Below are 12,313 nucleotides of genomic sequence, written 5' to 3' on the forward strand. Positions count from 1 at the left end.
GACCATGAGGGGGAAAAACGTCAGCCCACCTCCGTCCTCTACATGGCAAAACTAGGTATGACCAAGACGATATGAATAAATAACGCTAGGCTTCAATACAGGATGGATTCCACAGTCACTGGATGTGCACAATAGTCTAGTTCACTGGTGAATGATGTCTGGATCCTGTCAGGAAGCCTAGTGTCTGCCAGGCTACAATCCTGGACACAGTCCTCAGAGATACTTACCGTACTTCTGAATAGACATGTATAGGATGGCACTGTTAATGCCCAGGGCTGTGAAATAATTCTTGAACCCCCATTCCCCCAACACTGAGTATCACTGTACATGCATTGTGTTGTTTCCCTGATCTGCTCCTGTTTTGGACAGGAGCCTTCTTTTATAGACTACAGTGCATGGCTGGAAGGCTGAGCTCACCTTGCAAGGTCATAGGTTGTGCAGGCCTGAGTTAAGCGAAGCCTGGTGGCAACTCCAGTTGCCAAGGTTTGATTTGAACCATGTTTACAAAACTACTTTTTAAATGAAATGTGCTGTAATAATCTGAAGGCATCTGTGATATGCACTCAAAGCAAGCAAACCTCATGGGGTTTAAACATATTGTCCCCTAGAGACCTGAAAGCATCTTTGAAATGTGATGGGAGCTTATTTCAAGAGAACTTTCATTAATGTTGCACATAGGGCCTTTTGTCCTGTTCTGGCACCTGTTCAAGGGGTTCCTTTTTCAGAGCTATTTTCAGCAAAGGTAATTTTCCGAAGATACACAAAGAGCATGGACTTCTTTGAGAAACACTTTCTACTGCACTGATGCTGAAATCAGCTTTTTGCCATCACATCCCCAGCAAGTGTTAAGCTGTTTTCCAGCTCTAATTTAGTTTGACTGATTGCCATCAGCCATCATCTGCAACTAATCAATTTGTCCGTGTAGATAAGGCCAGCCATGGCCTTGTGTAGATTAAGCTGGGTGTGTTAATGACCTGTCATGCACAGTGACTTGTCCAGGAGCAAGGAGGGTACTATGGTGATGAAAATGAGATTGAGAGAGGGTAGTTTGCTGTGGCAGATTGAATGTTAAAAACAGACAGTGAAATATATATTTCTTCTTTTTGAGGTGAGAATAGATGTTAGGAAAACTATAAGTAAAAGAAAATCAATACCATACTATTGGCAGAGTTGTTCGTATTTTGTATCTTTTATATGTAGCATACACTGTGGTTCAGACCATGATTACTTTAGTATTTCAAAAATTTTTTTTAAAAAGGGTGGTGGTGAAAGGTTCTAGTCTTTATGGCTGCAGGAAACATTCATTTCTGATGCTGATATATGCAAAATGAAAGGTGGAATTAAGCCTCCACATGCTGCCTTTTACCATTTCAAAATAATAGAATCACAGATTCTATAAAATAAACTCCGGGTAGCTTGTCATGGTTTCCTAAATCACAGTCAAATGCAGATAGGTAGGCCAAAGTGTATTGATTTCAATGGGCTTCAAGAAACCTAAGCTCTGTGTTGGATTGTGGCCCTAGTTATGTAGGAAGGCAGCCCTGTTTAGGGAAGCTTTTAATCTTTAATAGGTTATTGTATTTTAGTGTTCTGTTGGAAGCCGTCCAGAGTGGCTGGAGAAACCCAGCCAGATAGGCGGGGTATAAATATTATTATTATTATTATTATTATTATTATTATTATTATTATTATCTCACCTATATTTCAATACTTCTAAAAATCCCATTTTCACTCCAATGGACTGGAACACAAGGGGAAGGGAAACAGATTCTTATATATGGCTATTTCAAACTAGAATACCTGGGTTACAGTGGAGGCTAGTGCATTACGGCAAATGAGGCAGCCCCCCCCCCAACATAGTCTGCCCTTGGCCAGCCCCCACCTGCTTGCACACATACATCCATTGCAAGGGGTGGCTGTCAGCTGCCTCCTCCTCCATCGCAGGCTGGAGGAGGGTGGGGAGAAAACTAGAACCAATTGTCTCTGCCTCCACCTCTCATTGGCTCTGGCACCACTTAGTCCACCCTGCCTTTCCCCCAGGGCATCAGCCACCAGAGTTAGGTTGAGCATTTGTGCATCATCAATAAAAAGCACAAAAGAAGACACAGATGTGCATAAACTTTGCATACGCTACATTATATGTATAGATAAAATTTTAGAAACAATCACTATAATGTAAATAGAAATACAATTCCTCTGATCATAGTGGGAAAGACTGTGACCATGTAACATTGGTGCATGCTCAGTCTGCTGTCTAGAGCAAATGGGCAATGTACTCCCCTTCCTTTGGGTTCCTTATCTTTTAACCAGACCAGGAACCAAGCTTGGCTCAAGTCATTTGGCTGCCTGAAATAAAGAACCACATGGTTCCCCTCCCCAATTTCATATACTGAAGCCAACCACACGGGTAGTAAAAACTTACTTCAGCACTAGTGATGGGATAGCATTCTCCATTACACCTGATGGCAACAGGCTCACCCAAGGCAGTCAAGTTTCACAAACACAGCTCTGCTCTCCTCATTGCTGTTGCCTGCCCGCCAGCCTCTGCCACCTGAGGCAACTGCCTAAGGGCAGGGCCAGCCCTGCTTGGGACTGACAACCTTTCAAATAGAGGACTCCCTCAAGTGCACCATTATCTTTTGCAAGACCTTCAAATAGAGGGCTGTCCTTTGTAAATTCACACCAATCACACCACATTCCGATGACATTTACAAGTGTGTCATCTGAATTTACCACAAGGGATAGATAAAGCTGCCCCTAGATATGTTGTGCTTAAGTTTTCTTTTTTTAAAAAATAAATAAATACCAATACTTCACCTTTTGTGTGAAAATGCTATTAATAACTGACAGCTAACCGTGCCTAATATTTTCTTCCTTAGACACCAATTCTGGGCACCACGATTTAAGAAGGATATTGACAAGCTGGAACGTGTGCATAGGAGGGTGGCCAAGATGGTCAAGGGTCTGGAAATCAAGCTTTAGGAGCAGCAGATGAGGGAATTGGGTAGTTTCAGCCTGGAAAAAAGGAGACTGAGAGGATATATCATAACCATCTTCAATTATCTAAAGTAATTCAGAAAAAGAAGGCAGATAGAAAGAATGACTTGCCACAGATGCATGAAACATTATTGCAATAACAATATTTTTTAAGTAAGCAGGTAGACATTGTACTAATTTGAACACCATTAGAGGGAGAATTGATATGCTTACATATCTGTGTACCACAAAGAGGAATGAACTGGCAAGAAATGAAAATTCTGGAAAAGCTTCTTGTCTCCTTCACAGAGCAAATCAGTAACAAAATTATTCAGCCCAGGGCAACAGATTTTTTTTATATCAGGAACAGTTCTATTTCTGTTATTATGATCCCCTGACAGTCCTCAAGGACTGTCATGCTTTTGATACCAATTTCTTGATACAGTCACCTTTTGTAAGAAGTAGGGACGTCCTTGTGTACATTTACTCTTGTCCTCCACAGCTCCAAAATCTGAAGGACAGCCAAGAGTGAGAGCTCTTATTGGGGCAGCTTCACCATGCTAAAAGCAAGAGGCAAACAATATGTGTGACATAGTTCTTATTCTTGGGAATAAGAAAGAGAAACTTTGGCTGTTTACTCCTCCTTGACCATTGCTTATTTTCTAGAAAAGTAGGTTCTTGGTTCAAAAGTGTCTGGAGCTCACATATTCTGACTGAACCCTTACTCTCGTTCCCAGGTATGTGAAAGGAAGTGGTGGGGAGCTGTAGCTCGGTGATGAGGAAAGTGAACTTTTGACACACCAGTTGTTTTGTCTTCAGCTCTTTGTGGGGAGACTCATGAAAAGCCGAGTTAATGGTAAATCGAGTTTATTTTGGATGAGGCTTTGAGGCTCATACAGAACAGAAACTCACTCTATACCATGGCTCTGTGCCACAGCTGTTTCTCTTACATGCCACATGTGTTATTGCAAATAATAATAATAATAATAATAATAATAATAATAATAATAATTTATTATTTATACCCCGCCCATCTGGCTGGGCTTCCCCGGCCACTCTGGGCGACTTCCAAAAGAATATTAAAATACTATAATACATCAAACATTAAAAGCTTCCCGAAACAGGGCTGCCTTCAGATGTCTTCTAAAAGCCTGGTAGTTGTTGTTCTCTTTGACATCTGGTGGGAGGGTGTTCCACAGGGAAGGCGCCACTACCGAGAAGGCCCTGCATACATTACAATGATACACCTTCTTAAATAAAAAAAAAGATGTTCAGAATAGGGTTTCTCTTTTCTTTCTGAAACAATTTTAACATTTTTAAAATAGACAGTTATTTGTCTTAATCAGAGCTTTTTTTCACCTGGAATTCAGTTCCAGCACCTCTCAGGTGGGTGCCCTTGCCATTATAAAAGAACAAGGGTGGCATTTATGGTGAGTTCCGGCACCTTTTTTTATAGAAAAACAGCACCGATCTTAATGTTTGCTTTCATTTATATACACTATATGACCCATGAGCAATATAACAAAATATTTAAGGGACAATCCTATGGGATGAGTAGCTTAGGATGCAGCGGCTCTCAGGCTCAACCATATGATTCCTGGCTCAACTGGTGTAAAGTCCCCTTTGCTCAGGCAAAGATATGCCAATATAACTTGATCTTCCAACCTCAGGTGACTGAACCAAGCCCAGTAAAGTCCCCCCAAGGGATGTCACGGGGCGTGGCTGGGCAGGACCAGAGACAAGGACTTAGGCTAGATGCTAAGCATATTGAACTCAGTCACATGACCTGGCAACCCATGTAGAACACTATTTTAAAATCTTTGTCTCTGTTTCCCAGGCTTAGGCGGAGAAGTAGCAGCTCCACTGCTGAATGGAGTTTAGATCTGGCTTAACTGGCTTGCTTTATGTCAGTTTCTTGTGCATAGGATCGCTCCCTTAGCTTTTATTATTCCCCATTTAATTTTGGAGAACAGCCAACCCCTGGGAAGGCTCTTATGAAGCAGCTTTCTACATGGAAATAACTGAAGTTACTGAAGCTCTTTTGACTTCATCACGTGTTTTGCCAGAAGGGAAATCACCAGCTTTGAATTTTGTTTTATCAAAACCTGGGGGATGCCTAAGGATGTGAAGAATCTCCTTGATAAATTCTGCTCTTTATCAAAACCCTTTCAGCTTTCCTTGATGTTCCTCAGATGTTTTGCCTGAAAAGAAACCACCTAATTCATACTGAATTTCCTTTTTGGTTATGTGCAAGGCTGAATCATGAGAATTGAAGGTCCTAAAGATCTTCCAACAACAGGGCCTTGTCTCCTCCAAAATGAACACACCAGAGTGAGCTTTCTTCCAGGACTTCATCACAAACACAGAAGGAGGGCATATTTTGCGATCACTGAGCAGTGAAATCCACACCCTACAGCTAATAATTAAAGATAGGACAATTAGTAAATGCATTGTCATAACTCAAAATCAGACGCATTAACATGCAAACCATGCAATGTAGATCGCTCTGGCTCACAAAGCCAGCCAGAGCAAGTGAATCCATGGTAGTAACATCACTTCCTACTTCTATCTAAGGAAATCCTTAAAAAGCGTGTTCTCACTAAATGGAGAGCACGGGTTGCAGTGGGGGCCACCAGGCCAGCCCTTGGTTGCCAGGCAGGTTAATGGTTAGTGCCTGGCGCAACGATTGGCTGACCGGGTTGCTGGGGCAAATTGTATGTAGCAAATTGTGGAGTGGGATCATAGGTTATAAATATTGGGGCTCACTGCTTCTGCTTTCTCTTTCGCAGTGAGCATCGGATCACCCGCCCGCCCACCCTGTGTTCCGGTTGACCTTGCTTTGCCTGTCATGGGGTCGTCTGCCTTGGTGCAGGGGCCTAGTAGGAATTTTGCCATTTGGCTGATTGGCTGGTGCCATCTGGTTTTTACCTACTACTTAGCAATTCGTCACAACTTGTAAGGTTGCGGTTAGGCATTGGTTATAAAAATTGGTGGTGGAGGGGTCAGGATAGACTGTGCCTGCCCCTCCAATGGTGCTGGAAGGGAATTCCGTTAAAGGAACCCTGGGGCTTGCCAGGGTTCGTCGAATCCCTGAAATGGGATCAGGGCCAGCAAGTCTTGGGGAGCTGGTTGGGTGAGCGGTGAGGGACTGACGCTCAGCTCAACTGATCCCCAACATTGTCTTTCCCTTCATACTGGGGTCTGATGGAGTTCGGATAGTCAGTTCTGTCCCAGGCAGGGGGACAGATAGTCATAACCAATGCCTAAGCAACAACTCACAGATTTTGTATTTTAATAAAGTTGTGGCCAAAATAGTGCCAAAAACTAAAACTAAAATTACGTGTGACTTGTGAATTATTTCGACGGGTGGCCTGGGGACCTCCACACGCAACACACACACACACAAAACAGACACAGAAGTAAAGACCCAAACAAAAAACCCTAAACCCCTTGAATTGAATAGCCCCTCTGTTGTTTCTTGCTTTTAACAGGTTATAGCTGAGAGCAGATTCAAACCATGGCACCTCTGCAATGCTGCGGCAGAACACTTTTGGAATGGTGCAGTGACTGTACATGACTTCCAATGTAATTCTATGCACAGAGGGCTGTATATGCAATAAAATGGGTGTCACCATGTTGCACTGCTGGGAGCTACAGAGTCCTTCAAAGAACTGGGCCTTACCATGGCCAATGCATAAAGGAATGGGAGGCTGCCAACAATGAGATGTCCTCCCAAATCTGCACAGGAGAGAGAAAGTGTCAATCCCCATGCAGTGCTACATCTTTTTTTGCCACAATTTTATAAATATCTTCAGCTATTTTAATGCAGATTATATGTCTTATGTATGTATTTTTAGGTGCTGAATACTTTAACGTATATACCTTGGTTTAAGTACAGTCTAGTTTAAGAACAATTCGGTTTACAAACTCTGCAAAACCGGAAGTAGTGTCCCGGTTTGTGAACTTTACCTCGGTCTAAGAACAGACTCCGAACGGTGGAAGGGCAACGGCGGCGGGAGGCCTCATTAGGGAAAGCGCGCCTTGGTTTCAGAACGGTTTTGGTTTAAGAACGGACTTCCAGAATGGATTAAGTTCGTAAACCGAGGTACCACTGTACATGTAATATACATATAATATTTTAAATAAATTCATGCCTATAACAGTACTTTAAAATAACATATAAAATATGTGATAATTGCTTGTGTGGTGAAAAATAACTTGCTTTTCACTGAGATCAATGAGCATGACAGGAATTTAAAAGATCCACATGGATAAACTCAAAACTGTGATTTTCAGAAAACCACATCTTTATGTCACTGAAATTATTTTTGTTTTCCTATAGATTCCTATGGATGCTTATTGTCAGGGAGAGGCAAACGGGAAAAGATGAAAGGACAGAAACCAGCAGTTATAGAGGGCCTAAAGAGATTATCAGCAGCTTGTCGTCTGACAGTCAGTCTGACATAGAGGGGGAGGAGGATGAGCCTGGGACGAGTCAGGCTGTACACAGAGGAAGTAAGGGGAGGAGTTTTTGCAGAATTGCATGCTGGGTGCGGAAAAGGAGGAAGTAAGATTAGAGGAAGGGGAAGGAGGCTAATGGAAACGCTGGAGATGTACGTTTGAACTTTGTCAAATAAATCAATTGTTTGGAACTGGCTGGGAGCCCGGAGTCTTATCTATGGCCAGCTGGACAGCACTAAGCCTATGACACTTATTCTATTCAGTGTCCTTTGAATCTACCTCAAATCCCATTTTAAATGATGTTTGGTGGCAATGTAGTGAAATGCCAAATTTCCTGTTCTGTCGGTCTTAGTGGAACCCTTTGATCTGCTCTGAACGTTTGTGCAAACATTCAACCTGTGTAAAAGCACCTGAATTTTCCTCAAAATCCATGCCTGCAATTCTGGCTGCTAGGAACTCTTTAAGAAAAAGAAAAAAAAGATGCCACTTATTTATTATTAGTGACATATTATTGTATCTATACCTGGACTTGGACCCTGCAGTAGCTGCCTGGGGACTGCCATCTCCCGCACTGAGGACTACAGAGTCCTGCAAGGACCAGGATCCTGGGCAGGCAGGCAGCACTGGCTGGGGCAGCTCTATAAAGCCTGCCACCCTGGGGGTGGGGGGCAGCCCCCTTGTACTGAAATTATTGTTTTAAAGGGGATGGGGTTTTAATTTGGGTGTGTGTTGCTTTATTTGGTGGGTAGGGTTGTTTTAAATTGTTGTTGAATGCTATATGTTAATTTGGATTTTTGTATTTGTGGGTTTGAGTACTGCTTAGGGGCTTTTGTTGGGGAGCGTATTGTTTATTAGTGTGTATACATTAGTACTGTTAATTGATTTGATTATTTTAATAATGTTTTGATTATTTTTGATTATTTTTATTTTTATTATGTATTTTGTACTTTGATTATTTTTTATGTATTTTGTGCTTTGATTACTTTTTATGCATTTTGTCCTTTGAATATTGTAACTTTGTGTTGTGCTCTGCCCTGAGATGTATGGGTATAGGGTGGTATACAAATTTAAGAAACTATCTATCCATCTATCCGTCCATCCTACTACATACTATTCTGAAATAAGCAATCCATTCCACTGAGATGCTTTTCAACAGTACATCACTCATTCATTGTAGTCAACTCTGGCTCATAGATATGCCTATTCTTACTAGTGAAAAACTTCATTTCGGACAATGTGACCAATCTTCTGCTATTTATCTGCATTTGTTTGATATCACAGCCAGTTGGGATTTAAATAAAAGGAGAGCAGCAATTATTTACACTTGCCTTTGAATTATTTTTACCTGGATAACACAAAGAAGATTGAGCGTAATCAGTTCCAGCTGGGACCTCTTCGGCACAACATCAAGGACAATGGGTTCACAAATTGACTTTACCTGCTATTCATGTATTATATAAAAGCATCCTGAGAAAGTGAATTTAATTAGCAGGAAAGCAAATATAATGGCAGGTATAAGGAGAATTGTTTATGCACCAGACGCCTGCTTTTTTTATGGAGTGAACAAACTAGGTTTAGGTCAACGTAAGTTAGATTATATAAGGAATCTATACCAGATCGATAAATTATAATTAATTTTAATTGAATATACAGCAAAATATTATTATTATTCCAATGTGCATGAATCAGGATAAGCTGTGCACCACTTCTTGCTGTGCAAAGAGAATGTAAATATTTGCGTGGCCACCTTTACATTGTGAATGCAAAAAGGTGGTCTTTCTGTGCTAGCCAAAATCTATAACAAATAATGGTTTGAATTGTTGTTGTTTTTTAAGGGACTACATCAATCTAAGTGGAATCCCATTTTACCAGAACATAGATGAGTTATGCAGGATTAAGAAGGGAATCTGGGTCTCACATTGCAAGTATGAAAGCCTCTGGTGTGGGGTAGAGTCAATTATAAACATTCAAAATAATTTAAAGAGCACATCTCCCTATCTGAGTGGGGAGGACACTTCGCATGGTCTTTCCAACTGATATTGCCCATTGCACAGTGACCCAGAATAGGGACCTCACTTTCTTGGTTCCACACTTACTCTGCTCTCTGTCCCTGCAGATATGTCAATCATCCTCCATGCCAACCTTTCATAGCTAACTCAATGCCTCATCATCATCATCATCATTTTATCAAGGTTTTTGGAATCCCCTGGTGATTTGTGCTGGGCCACCTGAACCAATTTACTTGGTGCTGCATTTTTTATTGTGAGTTGTGATTTTTTTATTTTAATACATTTAGATGTTTTATTGTTTGCAGTGACACTGGCACACATTTTTCAGTTTTATTGTGCACTGCAAAGCACCCTGTGAACCTTTGATGAAGGGCACTCTATAAATTAATTAAATAAACAACCCTCAATCATACCAAAGACCTCTGTCGCATTAGCTGTAGTAGGAAGTAGGTGGCTGAAAAGCCCCTGCACAGCTATGTTGTTTGGCTAGTGAGGTATTAACTGAAGTTAGACTCTTTTCAGTGCTGAACCTCACCCCACAAACTTGGGGAAAAGACAAAATAAAGAGTAGAATGTAACTGTGTAGGTTCAGAATGCCATTCCTTTACTGCTAATGAAAACTGGAGATGTATGGACGTGACAGCAACTGCGGGCCACCTGGCCGCCATTTTGCATCCTTCATGATGCCCCACATCTAGCATCATACCAGGGTATTGTGGCAACTGCCCCATAGATATACACAAATGATGGGAAATATAAAGAGAATATTCTGCAAAAGCTGCTGTTTTTCCTAGGGGGTGGTATAAGAAAAAGAAGTTCCCTCAGGGAAAAGTTTTCTGATAAATTTCTGCTGAGCTCTAAGGAAAGCTAAGCTCCTCATTTTTCCGGAAATAGTGAATGGAGCTTTTGCAACTAGAGGTGGTAGTGGTATTATATATCTTGAAATTTTACTGTTTGATGAGAAAGGAGGATAAAGTGAGACGTGTAAATATTACCTTAGAAATTTCCGTAATAGCACAAACCAAAAAGTAAGTAAAGAAATGCTTTCCCATGAGGATTTTCATCTTTTAATTCTTTACTGCTTCTCTTGCTTTCTTGCATTCAGAGCACCTGTAGCAATCATTTCCGCAGCTAAGCTGCAAAGCACAGCCATAGTAGGCAGTTTAATAAGAACACTTTAATTACCGTCTTTAGTATATTTTCATCGTGTGTCAACACCTCACATGTCACGTCTTAATCAAATCTGATTTTTCTTGTTTTCACTTGAGACAAATTTGCAGTTCTTGGAGAACTCTACATGCAAATTCAAGGGGAAAGGGGAGTGTTTTCATTTACGCAAGCAGCAACACCTAAACATTCTGATCAGTACCACACAAGGCAGGGTTGCATTCAAGAGGCATTTATGGTGAACATGACAAAACAACCACTCTGGGACCCATGGGTATAGGGTGGTATACAAATTTAATATGTAGTAATAACAACAACAAAGTCTGCAAGAATTCATTATGGCTTCCCAACAATCTCTGGGATGGGGAACAGCTGTACAGCAGTTAGCATGTAGAACTTGGACTGGGGAGGCAAGGGTTCAAATCCCTACTCAGATCAGCTGCTCATGAAACTCACTGAGTGAAGGCCGATTTATCTGAAGACAGCTGACAATGATGAAACCCAACTGGAAGTGATTGGAAAATAGCCAGCCCACATAGCATAATGAGCAGTAACACAGTAAAACAGTTTAACAATCAGAATTGGGGGGGGGGGGTGATTGTGGTGGTAGCTGCTTAAGAACATATTTTAAGATTTTAAGATACAGATTCAAACAGATTACAAGTATTCCATGATTATGAATGGTTTTATGATTATCTTTCCTGGGCAAGGTTCTGGAGCGAGTAGTCGCAGACCAGATCGAGGTGCCTTTAGAAGAAACTGATTTTCTGGATCCATTTCAATCGGGGTTTAGGCCTGGTTTTGGCACAGAAACTGCTTTGGTCTCCCTGTATGATGACCTTGAGAGAGAGAGAGAGAGAGAGAGAGAGAGAGAAGGGAAACGTGTCCCTGTTAATTCTTCTTGACCCCTCAGCCGCTTTCGATACCATCAACCATGGTATCCAGCTGGAGCGACTCTCCGAACTAGGGGTGGGTAGCACTGCTTTGCAGTGGTTCTAGTCCTACTTGGGTGGTCGTTCCCAGAGAATGTTACTTGGGGAATGCTTTTCAGCTCTGTGGAACCTTCAGCGTGGGGTTCTGCAGGGCTCATTCCTATCTCCCATGTTGTTTAACATCTACATGAAACCGCTGGCTGGGGTTATCCGAAGGTTCGGAGTTCATTGTCAGCAGTATGCTGATGACACTCAGCTCTATTTCTCCTTTACATCCGCAAGCGAGGCAGTGGAAGTGCTGGACCAGTGTCTTGCCTTGGTAATGGACTGGATGAGAGCCAACAAATTGAAGCTCAATCCAGATAAGACTGAGGCACTATTAGTGGGTGGTTCCCTAGACCTGATAGGTGGGAGGTTACACTTCCTCTGAAGAAGCAGGTTTATAGCTTGGGGGTACTCCTAGATCCTTGCTGTCGCTTGAGGCACAGGTGGCCTCAGTGGTCCGGAGTGCCTTCCAACAGCTTTGGCTGGTGGCCCACCCACACCCCTATCGAGATAGGAATAGCCTAACTACTGTTGTCTATGCTCTGGTAACCTCAAGGTTAGATTACCGCAATGCGTTACATATAGGACTGCCTCTGAAGATGGTTGGGAAACTTCAGCTGGTGCGGCATTCAGTGGCCGGGTTGCTCACCAGATCAAGACAGTTTGAGCATATTAGACCAATCCTGGTCTGACTGCACTGGCTACCGATTAGTGCTGGTTTTG

The sequence above is a fragment of the Podarcis pityusensis genome (assembly GCF_964106645.2).
Source record: "Podarcis pityusensis genome assembly, chromosome: 4".
Lineage (NCBI taxonomy): Eukaryota > Metazoa > Chordata > Lepidosauria > Squamata > Lacertidae > Podarcis > Podarcis pityusensis.